General features: G+C 31.2%; 1 long non-coding RNA gene across 1 annotated transcript; it reads left to right on the top strand.

The window, feature by feature from the left end:
• Positions 1–3,946: 3,946 nt before the first annotated feature.
• Positions 3,947–6,336, top strand: LOC143055664 (uncharacterized). The gene is made up of 2 exons (XR_012972118.1): positions 3,947–4,102; positions 4,501–6,336. It is a non-coding gene; the product is annotated as an uncharacterized LOC143055664 (long non-coding RNA).
• The last annotated feature ends 10,593 nt before the right edge of the window (positions 6,337–16,929 follow it).

Genomic DNA, 16,929 nt, shown 5'->3' with positions numbered 1-16,929 from the left:
CGATTCTGTATATAAAACCAAACACGAACTCTAAACTTACATTAGTCATCTTTAGGTGAGTTATATTTATACATTGAAGATTCAAAAATTTCAACCATTAAAAGTTATCTTTTGTGTTTTTATGTGGAGAACGTCATCAGAATAAACTTGTATTTTATATAGCCTAGTTTACTAAAATGGAGATCAACCATGAACATACATAGAAGCTTCAAACATTTACTAATTGTTATGATATCTAATCAGTATTGCCGACTACATATACTCTCGACAACGAATAGGTGTGATGCTACCTCCGATATTTTCTACGTATGATTAGTAATGGTTAAGCACGGACTTTAACTGTCACATCGTAACCGTACTAAGTAATATCGTGGGATTTATTCTTCGCCATGGTGCATTGCATAACTCATGTAACTGTGTAAAATGAAACAGAACGTGAACCCCATCCTTGTCCGGTATCGGTCAGATACAAACGACGACGTTGAGGTATATTTCTACAATGTGCTTCTTCAAAAAGTCATGTTGAACTTTCAATCTGGTAGGTACAGTATGAAATGTCATATCTTTTTTTTAAATATATTTCGTACCGTGTTATTGTGAGGATTTCAATCATTGTGGCCGAATGGCAGTTTCATTTATGGAAGGAAAATGTATGTTTTCATTGAAAGTTATAGATTGATAACAATGATACAAGTATATTTTTTTTTCTTCAAAAGTATGTCTTTGAAACATATTCATGTGCACATGTTTAGTTGACAACACTAGATTGTGGAAAGCTTACCAAAAACGCTGGTTGTTTAACTCACAATGACGTCACGGTAAAAAACAAATTCTAATTTAAAGTAGATCTTTTGATTTAGGACTTACTTAATGTATAAAAAAAACATCTCAGACTATTGTTATAGTGGTTGGTTGTACTTATTTGTAACAACTGATTTTAAGCCCCAGTTAACATATATCATGTATATAATGTATATGAAAGACACAACTGAAATTAAGTTTTATAGCACTTACAAGTTCATTGCGAACTTTGAAAATTTGTTTTCGTAGATTTATTATTCTAAAAAAGTATCGAGTTCCAAGGAAAACACTTATGACATGGTCATTGTTATATTTGATATGTTAAACATTAATGGATATTGTTATGATTGGTAAAACACATATGTCTTGTTTTGTAGAACAATAATAATGAATACATATGAATTGACATAGATTGCTAGGAACAAATCTGTTTCCAAAATAATATGCTCGAAAATGTTATTGTACAAAGGATCACTTGTTTTTATATTTCGGGATTCATATTTCAACAGACAGTCAATATACCACTGGTTACTAGTTGTGCACTCCTACTAGCCGATTTGTTTTTGTACTCGTATGAAGCAGACTTCATTCAAACCCTTCTAACAAACAAACAGAAAAGCACCTTGCGAAATTCTTTAATTTTACTTTCCGATATATCGATGATGTCCTATAATTGAATAACTTATTTTTTTTAGCCGATACTTGCATCTCATATATCCCAGTGAACTTGAAATTAAGGATACTACTGATACTAAAAGGACTGATTCATACCTTGATATTTTCCTCAATATTGACACAGATGGACGACTTAACATGAAAATCTATGATAAACGGGACGATTTCAACTTTCAAATGATCAATTTCCCATTTCTAAGCAGTTGCATACCTTCTGCCCTTTCGTATGGTGTTTACATATCTCAATTGATACGTTATTCTCGTGCATGTTCACACTTTACGGACTTCATATATAGGAGTGTGCTCCTAATGCAGAAACTGCTCCAATAAAGTTATGAGGAGGACAGATTAAACATGACCATGATAACACTCCGTAAATTTTACGGACACCATCACGAATTGGTTGATCCATACCATGTATCTTTGTCAAAACTAACCATGGAAATTTTTACCACGTGTTAGATTGAGGTTTACCTTTACGTCGTCTGATCTTTTTATTACCGAACGTGACTTATTCCCGATTGTGACTATTTTGCTGAGTGTGAATTCGCATTGCTATAAGACGTGTCACGGTACTTTTTAATCCCAAATTCATTTATTAAGTTTTGATGTTATATTTGTTATTATCATCGGATTTTGTCAAATGTCTTAACATTTGTAGTTGTAAATCTTTTTTTTCCTGTTGTATTCGTGTGTTATGTAAAAGATAATTAAGCACCCAGTTCCTTTTTTAGATTTCAGTTTTGATCAACGAAATTAACACAATATATTTGGTTTACAGTTTGATCAGAAGATACACCGAAATAGCTAGATAAAACAATTATGTATCTAAACACTACTACAATTTGATATTAATTAGTATTGTAAATCTCACTGTTATAAATAATGTTAGATAAGTCATTCAAATCTAATCTTGAATTCCATCCAAATTCTTTCTTAATTTTAGGAACTCGTATAAGAAATTGAAATGTGATGTCATATTGGGTGTTGCACTGGCTTTGGCTAACACGGCTGTGTATTTTTGTAATGTATTCGTTTTTATTCTGTAGCTATTCACCACTTCAGTTTAATCATGTATATCTATTATATAGTCATTTTATAAAGTTTACAGTTTGTCTTCATATTATATGTTTTTATATCTTCTGACTTTCTTTTTTTTTTAAAACAAGGCAAAGTTAAAAACCAGAATTTCAACATAACCATCTTACAGTGTTAAAAGAGAAATGTTTTATTGTATATTGAAATGACTCCTACCCACTAGTATATAGTTAATGATTGATTGTTGCGAACTTAGTACGTAGGAATGTAACGGATATATCAATATACTTTTTATGCTATGCAATCGACCGACGCTATTGCTGTGAACCTGTTTAGGCAACCTCTAAAGGAACCAGTCTTGACATCCGTAAAATGTACTTTTGATTAGCGAAGTCTCAAAGTAATACATGCAAGTTCTATATTTTTTTTTTTTTGTGTTAGACGTGAAATAAACTAATGTCCACCAGGACTTCCAGCGAGAGTACGTAGCACGTGTTCACATGGACAGTTAACGTTGACTGGAATGCATGCATATTTGAGAGGAAATAAAGTAGCAATTCATATATCTAATAGTGTCTCAACGGTGATAGACCGAATTGATTACTGAAATTATAATATGAGCATGATGAGGGTATCAATTGCCAATTGCGTATCAAGAGGTCACATGTAGACCCTTAAAAAAATATATATTTTTATAATCATTTGTTTGACATATTGGCGGTTTCGATACCGTGAAAATGTGTGCACCAAGTCTGAAATAGAGAGTTGTTTTTTGGCTTGTACTGTTGATTGATAACGTTATATTTGTCATAATTCATTTAATTTGCCTTGGAGTTTGGTATTGTGTTAAAATCGTAAAATCGCTATAAAACCAGGTTCAATCCCCCATTTTCTAAATTTGAAAATGCCTGTACCAAGTCAGAATTATGACAGCTGATGTCCTTTCGGTTTTGATATGTTTTGTCATTTGATTTTGCCATGTAATTATGGACTTTCCGATTCAATTTTCCTCAGAGGTCAGTATTTTTGTGAATTTACTTTTTCCAATCTATTAACTAACATATGGAGTTAAAGAAATCGAATTAAAAATTAAGCTACGTGTAATATGAATTCCCTAAAAAAAATTAGTTAACAAAAGTACCGAAAAGTTAAAAAACAAAATAACGATATGCAGATAAAATATGAACGGTAAGTCCCTTATCAAATTACAAAATAAAAGCTAAATCATCCAAAACCAAAACATCAAAGAGTTAAACATCAAACGAATGGACAACAACCTACTTATGAAGCAACGTAGTGCGTACTTATCATGACATGTGCAGACTTTTTAAAGTTAATGAGATCACTTGTATAAAAAACGTATCACATGATGACTTGTTTCTGAGTGTATACATGTATATCTTAAGATCTATCTACTTAGTAAAATGTTTCCATTAGATAGTTTGTGAGTAAAGGTGAACAATTTAAACGATCGCTTTGGTTATTCACTTTGGTAATCAAAAAGACAAAAACGAAATCGGATATTATACGAGCACATTCATTATGCGATTGGACAGGTTTTCATAGGTAGATTACATAAACAAAACAGGTAAAAATATACATTAATATATAGAAAATAAACTAATAAAAGGAAAACGAAGCTTACACAAAATACACTCATGTATGAATACATTTAAACTAAATGATTTTATTATTATTCTTTATTTCAAATCCATCAATTTTAATGGTATACTATATATGCTGACTTGTTTGCCGAAATCTATTGTTAACATTCATGTACCGAATGCTAATTTAGTGCGTGACACGATGATCTGTCAATCAAAAAAAAAACAAAAAACAATTATTCGCTATCGGGGCAATACAATTCTCAACAGATCGATCAGTTTCCAGTCCCGTTAGTCCCATTATTATGTAATACAGTTATAATCATTCATAATTGCTTGATGTACTATCTCTAGTTTAACATATTTACTCTATTTTTTTAAGATCATAGCACATGACAATGATGTTTTATTCAAAAGAAAGCAACACCAACATATATCTAGAGGCACTTAACAACTATATGGTTACGTTATTAATACCAAATACTGTATTTTTATTTTTTCTGTTATTCGCCAGTCTGGTAGGAAATGGGTTAGTTGTATACGTTTATACCTTCAAAATAAAATCAAAAACAGATGACAGATATTTTATACCATGCTTAGCTGTTGTTGATATGATCGCATGTGGACTAGGTGTATCATTTGGAACAATGATGAACTTTAATCCGTTGAACTTTCGATATGGCTTAGTATGTAAATTGATCTGGAGTGCGAATACGCTTACCGCAACGAGTTCGAGTCTGATGCTTTTAGCAATTGCTGTACAACGTTATATTAAAGTTAGTCGACTATCGAACTCTTCATTGAGCCCGCGAAGTAGACGATTGACAATTACAGCAATTATAATTATATCAACTGTTATATCATTGCCGTGTGTTGTCTTGTACGGTGGAGCGAAGGTTCCATTGCAAAGCGAAAACACAACAATAACGGGATACAATTGTGGCGCTTTGCCAAATGTAAATCGAGATTTTCTATTTGGTTATTCAATTACGCTGCTACTATTCTGTTTGGCTGGAATATTTGCACTCGTCACACTATATTGCGTATTACTTCGCATTATATATAAGCAAGAATCTTTCCGAAAAAGTATTAGATCAGCCATACGCCCTTTAGACGTCAATAAACATCATGGTATTCCAAAATGGAATATACAGGTTTCTAGTTCATCTAAGTGTGAAGAAGCAAAATATTATGTTAACAAATCGGAACCCTGCAACACGGACATGGAATCGGCAAGCTACCAAAATGAGGAGGCAGATGGAGGACACGATACGAAAGAGCATGTGTCTACTGTTCCTTCGACAATCCGTACACGACGGACATCAAAATTAACCAGAATTATATGTCGAATCAAGCGTAGACATCGATTCTCTATAATGTTCTTCATAATCACATTATTATTTTGTATTTCCTTTCTCCCGAGAATTGCATTGATGATTGTAGAATCTGTTATAAGTAATTTCTGGGATAACTTATCAGACGCTGAATACGTCACTGTTTTGTCTTTTTACAGAGGATATCTGCTGAATTATGTTGTTAATCCTGTTATGTATCTGATATTTGATACAGTGTTCAGAACATCTTGCAAGCAAATGTGTTGTGGAAGTAGATGAAACCATAGCAATGTCGATAAGAACTGTGTTTTTGATTGCAATATGTTTTTTTTTTATATTTACAATCAACATACACACACTTTAACTTTTTATCATTCAGAGGAATCATTCGATATTTTTTAAACATATATATTGCTAGTACCATGATTTACTAAGCAAATTATAGAGGCATTGCCCAATATATACCAGGCATTAGGCGAATTACATTGCAATGTAATGTATTATATTACTATCACTTTGACAAATCCATGCACAAAAATACAATTAAAATTACATGGCAAAATCCGTATCATATGTCGTATCATCCCGAGACACACCAATATCAGCTCAAGGGCCTTTAGGCCCGAGGGATGATATTGGTCGAGGGTGATACGGCATGTGATACGGATTTTGCCATGTTTTATACGCTTTATCATATATTTCAACAGGAGAGTAATATTATATGATCTGTTTTCTGATCCATAGCACTGGGTTACCTTCAGTTCTGCTTTTGTCTTGCTTTAAAAGCCTTAAAAGAACTGTTCAATTACTTATCCAAAGCACCTGAGCTACCTTACAATTTGCGTGCTGTTGTTTTAAAAAAAATTAGTTTATTATTGTATTTTTTGGTGTGTTTCGTATTTTTTATAGCTGCATTTAGTGTGCCAAAAAATATGAAAACTTGACGTTCGTGACGTCACATGTACATACCAAACAATGACGTCATTCAATAAATTGCGTCACGCTCGAATGACCGTTATATTGGACCTATTTTGAGGACAAATATTTCTTAAGCTTACATAAATAAAAATTGATTTAATGTAAAAAAAATTAAAAAACAAAAGAAAGAAGGGGTTTGATAAAGGGTAAAGGTGTGATAAAGGGTATGCCAAAAGGGGTAGGGTGTGATAAAGAGTGAGCATCACAGTTGCGCGATATGGATTAAACAGCAGGCTATTTATCAAGTATTCAAAACTACTGTATATACTACTAAACATATGATAAATGCTTTTATCAAAGTAATGCATAGCATTACAATTACTTTTGCAAAGTAATGCATTGCTTACACATAACATTTTAAAATGTTAATACTAAGAGGAAAAAAAATCAAACATTTTGAAAAACAACATGAAGTCACAAAGGTTTTTGGCATATTCAGTCACTGTTCCTTATATATATTAAATCAATTATATTGCCTCAAGTAAAACGGCTATTCAATACAATTATTACATTTTAACATTATAGGATTTTAATGTATACATCTCTGTTTTTTTCTCTGAAAAAAATTATAAAGTTTGATATTTAATTTAACTAATGTTAACTTCACTTTTATGAATATACATTGTTTTATTAATTCCAAACAAAAAATATTGACTGAGAATTTCTCTCCTTACTAAATAATTTTTAAAGATTGATTGTTTAACAAACTAATTAGTGTTTTATGACAATTGTCAACTTTCCTGTAATTTAATCATGACAAGGAATTCGTTAATGTTTTAACAAATGTAAAATAATTTTACAGTGAGTCTTTCCAAATAAAAAGAAAAGAATCAATATCCAAATGTTTATGTTTTTGATAAAATCCACAAATCCTAAATTCTGCTTTAGCTAAATCTCAAACAATCTGTTAAATATCGATATGTAGTATGTAAAAAAGTAATGACATGTAATCATTGTAATGCAATGCATGAAATTACACATTTTTCTTTATCAGTGAATGCATTAAATTACAATTACATGTAATGCGAAAAATACTGCATTACACATACCATCCAATAACTTGGGAAAATGTATTGTATAACCATGCATTACAATTACAAACTATCATAACCCTATGCATGATACATACCCATCAAATCGAAATAAACTCTCAAATTACAACATTGAAAAACATAAAACATAAACGACAAAAGCAATATAAAATGCATGAAATCGGACGAACATGACAAAGTATATACATGTATCAGCAATATTTGTAAACGTGTTTTTTTTTTAATTATCCTTAAGGTGGCTAGGGAGTCTTAATTGAAATTGATTGAAAATTTTCATCACTTGTCAAAATGAAAATTTTATCATGTTTTTTTCAAAAAATATATTAAAAAGTATGGGTCATCGGACTTTTTATAACGCTAGAGGTTGTGCAAAATTGTCAGACTTTGTATACATTATGCATGGAAAATCAAATTGTGTGTTATAAAAAGAACGTGTTACCAGAACTTTAAAATAAAATGTGAGAAGATTAATTTTTTAACAAGCTTTCAGATAAGAAAAAAAAATGGGTAACCGAACTTCTTTTCTTGCTACATATCAAAATAGGTAAATTCATAACACTTTCTATTATAAAAATTACTTTATTTGAGTTATCTCCCCTTATTTGGCAAAGTTGAAAAAAATCTTACCAGACTAAGACAAGGTGTTTTTGAGACAGTACATTTGTACAGCTGCTGAATTAATAATAAAACACACAAATTACTATATTTAGATCAAAAGTCTTATACATAAATTACATACAACTCTCAAAATGTGCACATTTCATCATATATCCAGACCAACGTTATCTGCTTCTTCAAAATCCAAGATGGAGGAAGACACTCGAGCCACCTTAAGCGACAGCCAATAGTTGTATAAGGAAGATAAACGTATGTTTGCCAAATTTGGGTTGTTTTCGACACTAAATTGCGATTCCTTACCCGGCATTTTGGATTATAGCTCTTCAACTTTTTAATAAGCTATTGATTTTCAAATAATACTTATGAAACTACATGTTCGTTATTAAGATGCTAAAAAACTTCCCTACAACAAACAATTTTGATATACTTATATCTTTTCAATCCGCTAATGTAAAAAGAAATGCACACTATCATCTGATTTGACCATAAGCTACTTCCAACTATCACCCAGACATAATATACGTGTACTAATGAGGTCAGTCCAAAATGTATGTAAATATGGAAACTACATTTTAAGTTTCAACCCTGTTAACTGTAGCAATGCTTACCGATAAAAAAGACATGATACATCTTGTTTGCATTTTGAGGGCTTTAACAAGTTAAGCTATGACAGTTTTTTTTTATTCGTTTGTTAATCATGTAAATATAATCAAGTATTTTCCTTTCTGTTATTAAATGAGAGGTCGGTATTTTTGTTAATATTATTCATATTATTTGTCATTACGTATAAAACATATATGTAAACACCAATACTTTTTATCATGCGTTTTTCCAACTCTTTTCCTATTTTATTGCAAAACGGTATCCATTCTTGAATTTGAATTTCAAATGCTGTTTTTCGGACTAGGAAAATACAGAAACCAACAGCTCAAATAAGTAAGCAAAGAAGGATTACACATCAAAGACATTGTACTCTTTCTAAATATTCAAATATATCTGTTTTAAAGGTCAATTCTGACTGAAATCTTTTACGAGTACTAGCCGCATAAAATCAAAGTACATGTATACAACCAGTGTATTGATGATGGAAACCCTCAACCAGATTATAAACAACTATAAATAGTTGTAATCATTAAGTTAAAAGAACATTCAGTAATGACCTGACCACTTAATATTATCTTGCACTTCAACAACTTATATGCGAAACAGGATACTGACAAGTAGGCTAATACATGCTATGTCCAGTAATTTATTTATTTTCATGGGTATCAAGGTCAGGTTAATGAAACGTTGTGACCACATTTAATTCAATTGTTCATTCATACTCCTTCAATTTTACTCTCCTATGCTACGGTTACAAACGAATTAATAAAAAAAAGAGAAAAGTTTCTAAAACACAACTGTCTGATACCACTGAAGACATGGAAGTAATTCAGAGAAGAGTATCCAACAACAAAAGAAAAAAAATTGTATCGCCAAAATTTCCCTTTGGAATCTCTTTATTTATTTTAAGAAATTCAAACGAGACTATTCGAAATAAAAAAATTCCGTTTTTGGAAAAAATATCACTAAAAGAGATAAAATCCAACAGACAGAGAAAGAGACGTTTGAGAAAAAAGAAACACTCTGTTAACGATAATCTAGTTGTAACTATGTCACCAATAGATGTAATTGCCTAAATATTGAGAAAAAGCCATAATTTTGGATCAGTTGCTGTCAATAAATTGCAATTATAGACAGTTGTAGAAAAATTGTCAGGCGTCAAGAATTTCAATAGACAACATAAATCAAACTACTAAGCCGGAATGAACTAATTTGAATAAAAGAGTGATGAAGGAATCATATGAATATCCAAATTATTTTGAAGGAAAATACATTGAATCCACCAAAAAGCAAAATAATATAATATAATGTTGAATAATTTGTAACATCAGTTAGACTTGAAAGACCGTGACGACATTGTTATCACACAAACAGACAAATGAAGTGCCGTTTTTATAATGAACTAGGCATACTAAACCAAAGAAGGGAATCGTCAGCTCTATAACATTACATCTGATAAAGAGAAAACATGTGATCCAACCAAATAAATCAACAAAACAATAAATGAAGTCCTCTCAGAAATAAATAAAGATAAACAAATTGATGATGATATGTTCGAAACTTGTAAAGCAAGTCGATTTTATTTACATTCATAACTCTTTAAAGCAGATAGTTCGGGAAAACATATACAATGAGATATTAGCAGCTCTTAAAAAGTTACCACCAGAAACACTGCTCCAGAAGCATTCTTTTCATTCAAGCCATCAAACTTAAGCTTATTTGCTCCATGGAATCTAAATTCAACTAGTACTGTCGTTCGGAACAAATCAGAACACAACTAAAATCAAGAGGATACCCAAACAAACATATCACCAATGATTTGATGGATATCGAAGAAAATATCGAAAGATAAGACGACCCGCACAGATATATAATTCTGTTTGTTTTCCCTTCCATCTCGATCTGATAAGTAGTTCATATGATTGTACGCAAGCACTGGAATCGTATTGAAAATAACTATTCGTTAAAAGAATTCCCCCTTCACTTGCTGCTATTGCTTATCACAGACCGACACATATAAAAGACATACTTGTTATATCTAAAGTAAAATCAAACACAATAGACCTCTAATATTGGATGTTACAAACAATGCGGAAAAAGAAATTGCAAGTGCTGTAAAGTCGCCAACACAGTACCGAAGCAGCTATACAACATCTATGTTGCATCTAATTTTGCAAGCTCATACATGTATGCCACTACATATTACATGTTTACAAAAGACTATGTCTTCATCTCCCAAAACTATGCGGTATGGGCTTTGCTCATTGTTGAATGCCCTACCTTTAGCTGTAAATGTCTGTGTCATTTGCTCTCTTGTGTAGAGTTGTCTCATTGGCAATCATACCACATCTTTTCTTTTTTTTTTTGGCTGCGTATTGATACATTCCGTCGAGTTAAAAGGACACCGTGCGTCCACTTATAAACACTATCGTAAATCTTTTGATAATAAATAATATTTCAAAAGATCATCGAACTTTATGTTTAATTTATTTGTTGTGTGTGCATTATGTTTGAATTTGTAGGAAATCGAATTAATTTTGACTGGTAGTTTCATTTTCGTTAGTCGATTGTAAAGTGTTTTATTCTAAATAAGGGGAGAGCCTTCAACAGAAAATGGATGTAAAGATGAAAACTTTTGTACATGCTATTACTTGTATTTTTACATTGTACAAATTATAACATGTACTATATGTCTGTACATTGTTATAACATGTACTATATTTCTGTACATTGTTATAACATGAAACACATCGCAACTTGTACACGACATATATATATCTATTATATTTGTTGACATAATAATAGGCTGCACATTTTCTCTAACATTAACAATTTCATACTGATACTTAAATAAGAAAATTTGCTTGAACGTATTAAATAAAAAAACTGCATACTTGTACTATTAAATATGTGAGACCTTATATGTAATAGCTTTGTACATATTGAGGAATTTAATTTTTTGATCTTTATCATGACATTAAACATGCATATTTCCATTGTTTGTACATATACTTGATAGTACTTGTTACTGTTTTTGTACATGTGGTTATGGCAATCAAAATTCTGGTTTATATAGTCGGGAAAGATATATATATATATATATATATATATATATATATATATATATATATATATATATATATATATAAATATGTTTATGCTGTTTTTCCGGAAGTTGCAGTAACTACTCCCGGAATTTTGTCCATTGCCCATCAATCTTAGTAATAACTATATGAACACATTTCTAAATGCATTTTATCTGTTTCGTTCGTAATAAAAATGTAAAAACATCTAAGAACGATCAATTTTAACCTAAAGAGTATACAGCATATAGAGTGGAGTCTAAATTATGCAGGATTTCGTTAACGTTTTCGTCGAGTTATAGTTGTGTGTTTCGCATTCAACGTTTTGATCTTTGTTCGATAAATTGTTGGGTAATGACGGCCGAGGGCTATTTTTCATGCATATTTATAAATGCAACAATTTAAAAAAGTAATAAGTAGTTACATTGTTTTGGAAAGTGCATGGACCGATATAGACGCAGAAATTTGTCCAGTACATGACGTCTAAAAGAGAATCTTTGATATGAAAGGAGCATGTCATTCTCTCAACACAGAATGCAATATCAAAATGTCTATTTTCCAACTGTACATCGTATAATTTTACACTACTATTTGCTCCAACAACGCAAATCTCCTTGACTTTAGAGAACGAGGAAAAGTAAAAATAAGATTTCATACATAACGTGAAAGGAACCTTTTAAATGGTATATACATGTTATATACAAATGTGTACAAATTGACAGTAAATGTAAGTTACACTATCAATGTTAAACCATTAGAAAAAAAAGACAAAGATGTTACAAGAGCTGATGAGCCGATCACATGGTCATGCGTAGAAGTTAAAGCTAAGCATGATTTGTTATATAATTACAGCCGATTTCATTGAGTGTGTAAGGAAAGGTAGAATCCTTGGTTAGCTAAACCGTGAAGTCGTGATAAGGTAAGGTATACTACCTAATCTTCGAAGTAGTCTACTCTTACAGACATATTGATTGGTTGTCTATCAGACTGGTCTATTCCTAACTGCCTAAAGGATGGAAGTTTTACCTAACCTAAATATGACTTCACGGTTCAGCTAGCAAGCAAACGAACAAAATATATAACCATTGCCTACACACTCAATGGCATCGGCTGTAATCCATATTACTTACTGTCCAACCACCTCCATCTGTTTCCATATCACAATACACACTCACTTCGTCCCGACATTCAGAATATATTTTGTACACACCAGAGGTTGAATTTCGGTTTATTTCTTTTATTGCAGTGCAGTCTTGATAAAATATGCTGTTTTTTCTCTTCTGCAAAATTAAAGCATTAACTATATTTTGTGAAGAAAAACTATTTAGATAGATATAGGAAGATGTGGTGTGAGTGCCAATGAGACAACTCTCCATACAAATAACAATTTAAAAAGTAAACCATTATAGGTTAAAGTACGGCCTTCAACACGGAGCCTTAGCTCACACCGAACAACAAGCTATAAAGGGCCCCAAAATTACTAGTGTAAAACCATTCAAACGGGAAAACCAACGGTCTAATCTATATAAACAAAACGAGAAACGAGAAACACGTATATATTAGATAAACAAACGACAACTACTGTACATCAGATTCCTGACTTAGGACAGGTGGTACATTTACAAATATCTTTTTTTTTAATTTTTTTTTGCTATGTTCTGATTTTATTTATTATTTTACATTTACAATTAAAACGTGTAATGCAATAATCCTTTTACTCCCTGTATGCAGATATCAATATATCTTCGTACAAACTTCTTTTACAATTGCAATCAAAATATGAGCGTTATACAACAAAAAAAAATCATCATTTTGTATGAACATTAGTTTGGCATAATTTTCATAAAAAATATAATAGCTTATTTTCATTCACGGACGTCACAATGGAAGTTATTTGCTGAATATCGTCTACTCTGAGAGAAGGATTTAAAAAGAGTAAGTTCGGTAAGGGCCATATTCGGCCCCGTTTATAAAATTGAATGGTACAATATATAATATGTTTTAAATAGTCTTTAAGACATGTGACAAAGTAAAATATAACTATTCATGTCAAAGTTTTATTCTACAGCGTTGGTTTCTACAATCAAAATAGATACTGTTTGTGACGTCATCAGTAGAACGCAGGAATGTTATTTTCAACAAAAAGACTTATTTCCTACCTAGTCATTGTATTAACTAAAAGTCATCGTGATATTGGTTAAAAAATCCCAATTTGAAATTTAAGGTAAATTAGAGGGTCATTTTAGGGCCTTATCGAACCTTACACTGAGTTATCAATTGGTTAAATAGTAGTTTTATTTTTAGGCAATTAAGCGACCTCCAACTTTAACAAATTAAACATAACTATTTCGGTAAGCTCATTGGGTCATGAATCAATATAAATACATGTCGGGTTAGTAATGTAAACGCGTATAGGCATTTATTTATCGATGCCAGTGAGAGAAAAAAGAGGAATATTTACCTTCATGTGGTTCCTGTATGGATATATTTCTAATCAATTAAAAGGTAGAATTGTCTTTGAATGCTATCATTACCATATCATGTAGTTGTCCTTTTAGTGTATTTTGAATCATATTTTCCATCAGTGTTTCAATGTAACGTTTAAGTTTCCTGTTAATGGTATTGGTGTCTAACATGGCTACAAGGGGCCCTCCTTTGTCGCTTATCAACGGTATGGACAATGGATCTTCACTTCCTCGCTCTACGGTATTTGATTCTACTAGTGTGCCATGTGTATATCCATGCAGGAATAAACAACAAACAACTAACATAAACATTGTGTTCAATTGACAATAGTGTGTCATCCTTAGATTCCGTTGTGCAAATGTGTGACTGCTTATGTGCTATTGTTTAAAAACACAAAAATAAGCACAAGGTATTATAATTATTAATATGATATCTTATTGGACTTATGGAATTTCCGATTACATTTTTCTCTTAGTTCAGTATTTTTGTGATTTTACTTTTTAACAATGATAACCCTTATGGTTTATAGATAAAGAAACCTGATCAAATTATAATTAGTGTTGTTTTAATTGACTTGCTGTAATTAAATGATAACCTGTCTGGCTGGTTGAAAAAAAAACCTTCAGGAATGTCGATTTGAATTTGTAGTAATTGAATTGTGATAAACAAATGAGAAAGTTTCCCCTTGGAGACAATGCAAGTAGTCGTCCCATATTTATGGAAATAATCGTCATGATAGAAGTGGTACTCTAAAATAGCATAGGAAAGTACAAATTGAAATAACATGCAAAAGTCATTGATTTGTTAGTTTGGTAGCGTTTGACAAACGTTCAGGGGCTAAAACGTCATTCATGTTCAACAGATGACAAAAATTGAAAATCTTTCAGTTGGAAACATTTAAGAAAGGTAAAAACAATTACCATAGTAAATTTTTGCCTTAATAACCATAAAAAGATGTTGATAACTTCTATTTGCCCGACTAATTCTAGGTTTCATAAATCGTTGGCGATAAAAAGGTCTTAATAGTAAATTTTAGCGTTTATATCTGCCTGGTATCCTCATTTTGTGATTTAAAAGAGAATGTTCACCTTATTTACATGACATGCCATTGATAATGGAGTTATAGACGAAAAGCCTCATACTTCATACTCTAGTGAACATCCAAATGATAGTCCTTGTAATCTGATATACAAAAACTTATTATACCTACTATTTGTTAAGGGGACAACTTATATCTGGCGTATGAACAAACATCATATCATGTTTGTATTTCAATTGTCATAATGTAAATGATCTTTGAAAAAGGTAAGGAGATGTGCTTTCAAGTTTTGGGTTACCTTAGATTAATAATAAATTTAACCCAAAGAATTTTATACGTAAGTTTAAATTTTAATTGTATGTCTCCAACGTAAGAAAGATAATTTTAAAATCAAAGTGTTGACAAATTAACATTTATAAAGAATGTAAGAGGCAAATTAAGAGCATAACCTAAAGGTAATCTAGTTTAATTTTGAATTTTACTTCATTACAAGTATTTCAACTTAAGCGTTTGCACGGTAACAGCCTGAGGCATTCTCAACACACACTAGCAAAACATTTAAGAGTTTAATTTGTTAGTTAACAAAGAACACACAGACTTTGCTCCTAGATGTTCTGAAGAATACTTGTTAGCATACATGGTAAACTCACTCTCAACAGTTGCAAACTGTGTGTTTCATTTTTGTTTGATTTATTTTTTTAAATAAAATGCGAATAAAAAACATGTAAACGTTGCAAATTGCCTTTCTAGAAATATTAACAGAAAGATGGAAATTACGCAATCGTTGAATGTGAATGGTTTTCATCAGTATTCATTATTAGTTAAAGCGTCCACCCGGGATTTGCTGTTTTCGAGTGATTTGATCGTTTTCGAGTGTGACACTTTTTTGCGAGTGAATATGATAAACAAAAATGTCATTTCTAGTAAAACGTAAAAAAGAATTATGCTTGAACTTTTGATACAACCTTATATACAAGTTCAAAGAAGATAAATTAGTATTTCCGTTACAAAAACGATATTAAAAACCTTACATTTTACCATTTTGTAAACAACCCTGACCACTTGTTGTAAACACATTTTTTGTTTTGGATGTTGGTCTCTAAAACAAACAGAACAGTACAAAGCACTATTTTGAAACAAAACTTCAAGGACATTCTGTGTAGAATATGTTCTAAAATATATAGCCTCCAGAATTATATGAACATTCAAGAATACAACTATTGTACTGGCGAAATACAAAATGTAGATCTAATCGCGTGTATATTCACTCAACAATAAATTATAATCTGCACTCGATAAAATAAATTTGATTCACTAAAAAGATAGATATTCACCAGAAACTTAATCTAGGGTATTAGTTTAGTGACATTTGAGACGTTTTAACAACACCTTGTGTATCTTTCACTTGGTTTGTATTTGTTGATGCCTTGTTCTGGTATGTTTTTCTCTTTCATCCAATACACATATTTCTTACGAATGAAGTATTTGTAATCAATAGTATAATACATTGTTATTGTCATGTGCTGTTCTGTTGATGAGTCTACATGACTGTGCTTTTTAATGATGATAACAATTTCTGAATAAGAAAACGAAATATATGCACATTCTAAAGCAAATGTGATATGAACGTGTGGAGTA

Source organism: Mytilus galloprovincialis, chromosome 12 (assembly GCF_965363235.1).
Source record: "Mytilus galloprovincialis chromosome 12, xbMytGall1.hap1.1, whole genome shotgun sequence".
Taxonomy (NCBI): domain Eukaryota; kingdom Metazoa; phylum Mollusca; class Bivalvia; order Mytilida; family Mytilidae; genus Mytilus; species Mytilus galloprovincialis.
The sequence above is the reverse complement of the archived record's forward strand: the minus strand, read 5'-3'. Positions and strand labels throughout refer to the sequence as shown.